We start from the raw sequence: 9,561 nt of genomic DNA, 5'->3' as shown, positions 1-9,561 counted from the left end.
AGGAATGCTGGTGGTAAAAATACTAAGAACACATGTAGGTCTTGACAGGACATTGTACACACAGGATGAAGCAAATGTAAGTCCAGTTTTTCAGCATGTTAATTTTACTTGGTGTTTGTGCAGGCTAACAAATTCTGGCTTCTGTTTCCACTTCTCAGACTTGCAAGCAATTAAAATAGTAGCATCACTTCACTACATGGGTAATGAGACCAAATCAGGTCATAAGTCATTTGAGACTGTGCTAATACATTTGATTAGTCACATGTGCACTAATGCTTCACGAATTTATGAAGCAGTTTTGCAATACCTAGAGGGCCGACACATCCAGCTCATTCAGTCTTGTAGAGGAGCTCTAATCAGTTACAAAGCCACAGCATCTCTTTTATCCAGCAATTAAAGTTAGAATCCTCCAGAATTAGACTGGTACAAGGATTTGAAATCTGTACTCAACCTACAAATGTAAGTGGTGTCCTTAGCTGTATAGTTGACCACATAATACAACCATAAATTGTTGTATTTTTTACTTTCTGGGGTGATCTGGAAACAGACATGGATTTTCCTGTATTTTTTATATTCAGATTTTGATCTTGGAGGATTTTAGCACTTCTATATAAATAATGTGGTCCCTTCCTCCCTCCCCCCATATCCCCCAAAATAGCATTAGTTAAAATAATTCATTGTTTTACAAGAAAAACATCCTTGCCTTCTTTAAATCATAATTGCTTCAGACACTGCTTTTCTCACAGCCTGGGAGATGATCTCGTTTGCATTGCACTATTACGATGTCATCCAAAGAGACAGCAAATATTGCAGATTAATGCTGCCAAAATTGAAGTAATTACTCTCTGAAAGTGACAGGCACGTTATTAAGGCCATATGGTGTTATACATAGTTGGTGTAATAACTAGTCAGAAACAGCACTACTTCTAGGACATGAATGTTTGGCAACATATACTCTCACTAAGAGTCTTAATATTGTAAATAGATGCATTTCTTGCCAGGAAACCAAGGAAACCACCTATCCTAAGGAGGGAAATAACATCTGCTTTCTAGCAACACAAAATATTTGTGAGCGTGAGGTAAAAGTGACATTTGCCTTATCTTTCCTGGGCAGTTAGGACTGAGAATAGCCACTATAATCCATAAAGGCAGGCCAGGTAGATCTTTCTGCAAGAACTTGTGTTCTAGTTGCAGTCTAAGAGTGCATCTAAGTGAGACAAAATTACCTCTTATTATGAGTGACCCTCAGGGAACTGCAGAGATATCCACTGCATCCACTGTTCTGGGCACCTAGGTGAGCTGGGAGGAATCAGAGAATTTTGAAATGCAGTACAGTTGTCTTTGATCTGGCTCTTGGCACCTGTGAAAGAAACAAACCTAAGATTAGTGAGCTTTACTTGTTTCAGATGGGTCTTGTTCTATTCTAAGTAGAGTGCTGGTTCTGAGAGAATTTTGTTAGCAGTGTAATGATATAAATGCAGTGGGACTGCAATTTCTCATCCCTGCACCAAATCTGACCTTGTAATGAGAGACAAAACAACCACAGAAAAGGAAAGCTGAGTTAACTGGTAGTCAACAGACCCACCCCTCACATGGGGACACAGCACACTGCTCCTCAAGATGTTTGTCAAAATTAATTTTCCCATCTCCTTCTGCTGTCTTATTCACAAAAAAAAAAAAAAAAAAGGATGAAGACACAAATTTCAGGCCTGGATTTTATTTTCCATCTCTTATATCTGACTTTCATCAAGGCAAGGTGTCTTCTGCTCCAGTCTGGGTAGCTAAATGGAAAAGAATACCTCTGCCCATGTCAGATTGGGCACCTAAGCTGGAAGTTTTCCACCTGTAAAATTTGGCTCATTATTTAGCCTGTAAGCTGTGAGGATCATTTAACTACCATTTATAGAGTCCAAAAGAGGTAAAATGAGTTAGACATTTTATATTCACAGTATCCATGACCTTGCTAACTTATGCTCCTCTTCAGCCCTAGAAATTGCTTAGACTTGTGAAAAGATAATAATATCCTTTTTCACTTTTACTGAATTAAATTTACTAAGTGGTCATGTACCTGACTATGCTTTCTCAGGGCTTCAAGGTACTTTATTGTTCCCTCAGAGATGTCACAGTGAAAACCCCCTGATGCTTTTTCAGTAAGTGCCACTTGTATTTCAGGTGTTTCAGTTGTAGGATGTTTAATCATGCTCCCAACATGTATGGCTTTTGGCATCCTTTCAACTCATTTGTAGGCACTTAAATGCCAAATGTTCTTTTTTTTTTTTATGCAGAAAAACATACTTTTCATATAAAAGAAATTACAGAAGGACAAATCCATGCATTCCATTGCTGTGATATTTGAATGTAGTTAGATGAGAAATTTGAATTTAATACATGGTAGATCAGAAGGTAATACTAGTGAGAGCAAACTGACACAGAGAGCTTGGTTTGTTTCTGTTAGCTTGCAGAAAATTGATCATAATTTTACTCTTCTTTGCATATTCTGAGAAACAAAACTGTCCTTCATCTGGGTTGTCATATCCTGACTACATTCACTTTATATCCAACATGGTGATGAGTTGTTCAAAACTGAAGCAGAGAATATCAATTCCTCTGTTCTGGGTAGCTCAGAGAGTGGAAGGAAAGCTTCGTTGGAAGTCTCTGCTCTGGTAGGACTTTCAGTCCATTATGTACTGAGTAACACTGCTGTTCCACTTGAGCAGGCCGTCGAGTTAAATATGTTTCTGGAATGATGCTTCTGGCATAGCCTGCTTAATGCATATGCAATACATGTACTCAAGTAAAATAAAAATGAGGCAAAATGTGCAGTGTGTGTGTGAGCTGGAAAACCTTATGCCATTTTTATTACTAATGTTGATGAGCTTGGTTGTAAAGCTGAATTTCCCCTGAGCAGGAGAGAAGGCCTCTGGTGTTTAGAGTGGCAGCATTAGTACAGCCAGGGTTCTTGGAAACGTAAAACAGAAAATATAAGGCTACATGCCCCAGCCCTTGGGAATAAAAGGCAGAGCAACAGATGGACTGTAATTGTTCCAGCCTAAGGACAAAGGAAGGGCATACTATGCAGACATATTTGTAGAAATAAATGGATAAACCTAGGTTGTAAACTGCATGGCAGAGTCTGGCTTTGAGATCCAGAAACACCCAAGTAAAGTGAAAATCTCCATCTATGAGTTTAAGACCTGTCTTTTCACAGGTGCATTGATGTTTGTTCTCACTTTCAGCAACTGGTGACCCGAAACTGATAGGGATGCTCTTCCACAGCTGATACACAGGCCTCCCTCTAGTTGGGAAAAGTTACAGCTGACTGTCTAGGAGCTTACATGAGGTACAAATATGGAAAGCTCTTCCCATGTAACATTAGTTTGCCTTGTCTGTGTTAGAAGGTTTTACTGAGCACCTCCTATTGTTGAAACTGGGGCTAATCCCTATCTGATATAAGATCCTAGATTTCTGTTTTGCATATTTAATGACAGCACGACCCCCTCTTCCATCTAGGCAGGTAGGAAAAATGCTTGAATGAGGCAGATCAGCTTCTGTTTACTGTTTAGCAGTTTAATATTTTGTGTGCTTGAGGGCAAGTTGGGGCAAGGAGGGAAACAGCAAACAAGATTGGAAGAGCAAGGACATCTGCTGCTTAAAGACAAATCTGATGTAATTGAAGTAACTGAAATGTGGCCAGTTCAGGAAATAGGCTGTAATATTACATTACCCAGACACACATTTTAAGGACAGGCAATTCTCACTTAGAAAGGACGAGGAGATATGACAGTCTAAATGAGGAAGGACATGATGCTGAAAACAAGATAACATTCACATGGATGGCAACTCATACACACCTTGAGCTTGAGGCTAAAGACTGAAATGGTAAAACAATTATAATAGAAAACAATTACTGATCTCCCAGGGCTAGGTGAAATGATACATCAGGAAATATTTATGCAGATAGAGAACTGTATTTGGGCTAGAACATTGATCATACTAAACTGCAATTACTCTGACATTGACTGGAATGAGAATGACAGAGGAACTTAGGAAGCTGAAGCTATGTTATTGACAGATTTTTTTTTATCCTGCAGCTTAACAACAAACACGATTAGAGGAGATTTGGAAAAAGTTTTAATGGTTAAGTGAGGGGGCACATCTGCTGATGCCTGTGCTCAGGTTGGAATAACCTTAGCTGAAAGCTAAGATGGAAGGAAAGTTATGTTGAATGTGAACATGATTCCAGTTACCAGATGTGGGGAACCCATGTTCTATTGTACTCTTGGAGCTGTAACTTTCCTGTGAATTGGATATCATTTTATTGGATGACATGCAGCAGTTTTCAAGGCTATCTGTCCTGACCTAAGTTTGAAAAGGCATCACTGACCATAAGGGATTTACTTTTCTTTGTCTTAAACTTTTAAGAATATACAGTTGCTGTAAATATTTCTGATTACGATCAAGAAAACAGACAAGTATCTGGCCAGGATTTTGGAGGCTTGCCTTTTGTAAAGGACAAATTAAAAAGGAGAATTATGCTTGTTAATTGGAGAACAGGTTACAGAATTTTGGAAAATGACAAGCCTGGAGCACAATTTAAACCACAGTTTGTTTTGATTAGACTACAGGAAAGAACTTGCTGTTTTTAGAGGAAAACTGGAAGAGGGAGTTAAGACATGAAGAAGTACTTTCTTCTGATGACCCAATGTTAGATTGAGGTTAAATAAATAAGATTTACTGTCACTATGACACATTATTTCAGTTATGGTAATCACATTCAACAAAAATACAATTTCCCAAGCTTATAATCAGTAATATTTACAAAATATAATTGATATGCAGATTAGTTTGTAGTAAAACAGCAATGGACAATGGTTTTTTGGCCCTTCTCATTTTGCCTGCTAGTCATATTATTTCTGACATACTTGATTTGTTCTGTGGCATCTGTCTTTGTTGGAACTGACTGATTCTGTCACTAAAAACAGTTAACTCATAATTTCTTCGGTGTATTCAATAAAATTATCATTATGTTTGCTTTGATGATTTTGTGACTCTCTGGGGGTTGAAATAATTATTTCTTGCCTTGAAATAAAACTTAGCCAGCTTGCTTGAAGCACACACAGAACATGTTCATGCTTACTTACAAAATATCTTCCTGACATAGTGTGATCCAGCATACGACATAATTTACAGAAAAACCCATTGCCTTTCCTTACATCGACATTCCATTGTTGACTAACTTGTGGTGTATATTGGTAATGATGTAATGAATATTTGATGTAAAAAATGTCTCTCGTGGGAGCTTCTGCAAGCTGTTTGCCAGGGATGTTCATCATTACTTTTGAAATGTTAACTCTTTTGACTGGTCAAAGGGGGAATGTTACATTCCTCCACTCATTCTGCCAGATTCTTGATTGGTAAAATCAGCATATAACTTTTGAACTGAGATTAATGGGGCACCATCAATTATACCATGGATGGATCTGACATAGTAATTTAATAAAATAATAATTCTTACACTTCTAGAATAAATACGATTTTGAAAAGTGATTATCATTAATACCTTTTAATAGCCACACCAATGTTACTATATCTTTCAGCAATCCTGCCTGGAAATTCTCTCTGTAGAATATTTATAGAACTTGAGCAAAATGAGGGAACTGAACTGTTTCAAAATAATTGTGAATATGCATTGTACAGGCCAATGAGTAAGAGTTTCAGGCATAGACACACAATTTCTACTGCTTCTTTGAGAAGGCAAGTTCAGGATGCTAGTAGGGTGAGAGGGCTGGCTGAGACTGTGGCAGAAGAGGATTCATGGGCCATACCCAGGATATGACCTGAGGACAGCACAGTGATCTATGTGATCTAGTTGCAAGGAGGGAAGAGAGATCCAAGACAAAGAAGCACTAGCATGGAGGACTGCTGCTAAGCTGCGTGATTAGTCACAGCACAGGTACAAGAATATCGTGCATTTCCCTGTGGAGCTGCGTGGGGGAAAGGTGGTCTCTCCTGTGTTTCCAAGTTCCTTCTAATGTAGAAGCTTTTGTGCATATTTTCACAAGTAGCATTAACACGCAGCTGCTGAATGCCAGCTAAAAATGTGTTGTTCTTTCTGCAATATGCAAATGTGATTAGTGCTAAAAATAATACCTCTCTGAAAGCTCTGGGAGCTCTATATGTTTTCAATAATTTGTCTTGCTTTTGGACACCAAAGAAATAGTAAAAATAGCCACAGAAACAAGAAAAAGAGTTTAGCTATATTCCTTCTGTTATTTCCAGTGTAATTTTATTCACTTAGCTCTAGCAGGCAGTTTTCTGAATTTCTTCCCCACTCCCCTAAGTACTTTGTCTGCATTTTGAGCTGCCTTATTTATGCGAAGGGAATTACCGCCATCTCCTGGTCAAGCCATAGAGAATAATAAAATACCTCCACCCACTCCTGAGCTGTACAGTCACTGCACCCCTGGAAGCAGGGATTCTCAAAAGGGAACCTCATTAATTCGATGCTAGCAATTCGGGTAGGATTATTATACCAGTTATTTATCTGTCCATTCAGAAGAAAAGGAAACACTGAGCTCATGTAGGCTGGCAGCCTGGTCCGATGGGTCCTAGCTAGTCTGAGATTTGTACGTGCTTCCATCCTTGGTGTAATGTGTCAGTGGAGACAAGTCAATTATCTGTGCTATAAAAGGAGGACAAATTAAGCATTCTTTCATTAGGCAGTGTTTTAGACTTCTTCAACAATAGCCCTTACCGAGCAACAAAACCCCTTTGTGTTGCACAGCAACATAAATTGTGTCTCTGCTTTTATTTTTGCTTCCTGAAGTGACCGTTTCAGCACAGGCCATTCAAGAGCTTAAAAATCAGTTGGAGTGAATGGCTAAAGGCACAGCTGAAGGTCATCAGTTCCTCTCAAATAGTTTTATATTGCCAGTAAATGCCTTATGTTTTCTCTACTGTTTAAATAATATTGCCACAACTGCATGTGAAAGGGGACAAAACAATTGCCTTTCTTTTATTTGAAACAATCATTTCTATAAAGCATTTCTGTGTCCCCTAAGAATCTAATATTTGGTATGATTACATCATCTCTGATGTTTCAAAATCAGAAAATTCTGGCTTTATGTGTAAGCCAAGTTAAATATTTATTTATCCAAATACCAGGTTGGAGTGATCATCTTCTCATTTTTGTCTTCTAATGCCTTGCCTTCATTGTGACCTCGGAGTTCACAGGCAGAAGTAACTTTAAAAACCCAATTAAGTACAGCCACCTTTGGAGTCAATCTGCCAGCTAGTGAAATTTGAAGATTGATCTTCTAAAAGCTGGTGTGCATTGTAGATTGTGGTGTCTGGAAAAGACTAGTAAGTAATGAAGCAAATCTGGAAATTATCATTACAGCATTTTGAGAGTTTGGCTTGTGTTTTACAAGGAAAGGATCTGTAAGGAATGAGACCCGAGTCCTGCAACCATGCACTGCATTTGATTTAACATTCAGATTCACTGTTCTTGTTCACATCCTGGATGTGCTCTGATTCCCCAGCTCTCTAAATGGCTTCTGCAGTTTTGGCCAGAAGTTGGCACTTTTCAACAAGAAGACTAAGGAGCAACATTTAATCTTATTTTTCGTTATTCATGGTTTCCATTCATATTTACATGGAAGCACAAAAGTCTTTTCCTCCCCCATTGTGTAGTCTGTGAGACTTTTAGTATAAAGGACTTTATGTTTAATGGTTTTCATATTCTTACATCTTAAAGAGCAGAGAGTAATTTATGGCATTCTTTCTCATACTCAGTAGGTCTCGGCTCATCCTATTTACTGTTTCTAGTAAATAAATTATCTCAGTGCATTTTGTTATGCCCTGAAGATGCACATTTGTGTCATGTAATAGCCAAATGTTCCATAGTGCAGGAAAAAAAACAAAAGCAGCAGAACAGATAATTGTAAAAGTTTATCACCAGGAAATAATTTAGAAGAAATCAAACCTGACCCTGGTAAGTTCTGGGGTTTTTTTAATTATCTTCAGTAGACATAAAAGATGAATGCAGATTAAGATTTTGATCTGCCTTTGATAAAGCCTACCAGCAGCAGACGGCAAAGCAGGAACGGGAGCAGATTTAATCATGGATTTTGCCCACATTCAAGAGACCAGCAGGGCACTGATTCAGAGACTCATAAGATTATTCTTTCCTCCCTGTGAAATCCTCTTGCTTCTTTCTGGTTCACTGGCAGTGTCTGAAGGTACGTTCTGATCTGATATGGTGCTACTAACAAAGGAATTCTCTCTGAACCTCATCAGTGATAGGAATTGCAAAAGATTTCACTTCTAACCTGAGCTGCAAGTCAGTGAAAGAATGCACTTGTTTTCCTGCTCTTTTCTACAGCACCCTGCTGACTCTGTTGGCCAAGGAACAAAACCAGTGAAGACAGCAACAGTTTTCATCCTAAGGGTTTTTATCCTTCAGGTTTATTGTTGAGATTCTACTTTTCTAATTCTCTAAACAATACAGGGCCATCATCCATAGTAGGCTCCACACTGTTCCTTTCTACTGAAAAATAAGTAATGACAGTTATCATCCTTTCAGAGGGTCCTTCATGTAGCTGAACCTTCTCATCTCACTTCAGCTTTCCCTCCCCTGAGGTGTAAAACTGAAGGCCATTATCACTGTGGAAAAGAGGATGTATGTTACTAGACAGTTTTCACTGTGCTTTTGGTGGAGACACAAGAAGAGCTGACAGGGTAGGTGAGCCATCTGTTCCTTGTCTGTTTTGTCACAAGACCAACCCAAGTTTACCAAACAGCATTCAGCCATGGGATAAGTGAGCTCTCCAACTTTGCGCTGGAACAGATGAGAAGTGCTGGCATAAGCTGCTTGTTCAGCTGGAGGGCCCTGAGCTGCAGCAGGGAGACAATGGTAAGCCCCTGGCAACATGAACATCCTTAGCTGCCAGCAGCTGCCTTCTTAGTAACAATAATACCTATGGCTGCACCTCTCAAATGGCCACCAGGAAAATCTACTCTTGGGTACACCTGTGTCCAGAGTTCCAGAAAGGTGAATACAGAATTTTATTAAAGTAGCTCAGAGTGACTTTACACAACATGGACAAGGCAGTACAACAATTCATTCCTACTGAAAGGAGGACAGCCTGCTTCCCCCACTCCTCACTCCATGCCTTCCTCCATCACCTTGTACTGATTCATTGAACCTTGCTGTGAGCTGATTCAGCTTGTTAGCTGAGCAGGAAACACACCAGCGAAAGAATGAATATATTTCTGCTGAGTTAGCGAGTTGAGTCAGCTCACAGAAAGGTCAGATGAGTGCCAAAATCAGCACAGAATGGAGCTAGAACTGTGCAGCTGGACATCATCTTTTTGGCTGCAGGAGGAGCTCTTCATGTACATTGTGTACCCTTGCTCTTAGGCAAGCAACCTATTTGACCTTACATCTAAGCATATATTAGCTGCTTTGCCAAGTAGCATCTAGAATCAAAAGAAAAGATTTTCAGGGAACTAAATAAAATGAAATGTGTTGGGTTCTGTGGAAGTTTTGTCTAGGGAAAG

The sequence above is a fragment of the Chaetura pelagica genome, unplaced genomic scaffold (assembly GCF_000747805.2).
Source record: "Chaetura pelagica isolate M959 unplaced genomic scaffold, ChaPel_1.0 scaffold275, whole genome shotgun sequence".
Taxonomy (NCBI): domain Eukaryota; kingdom Metazoa; phylum Chordata; class Aves; order Apodiformes; family Apodidae; genus Chaetura; species Chaetura pelagica.
This window is presented reverse-complemented; position numbering follows the sequence as displayed.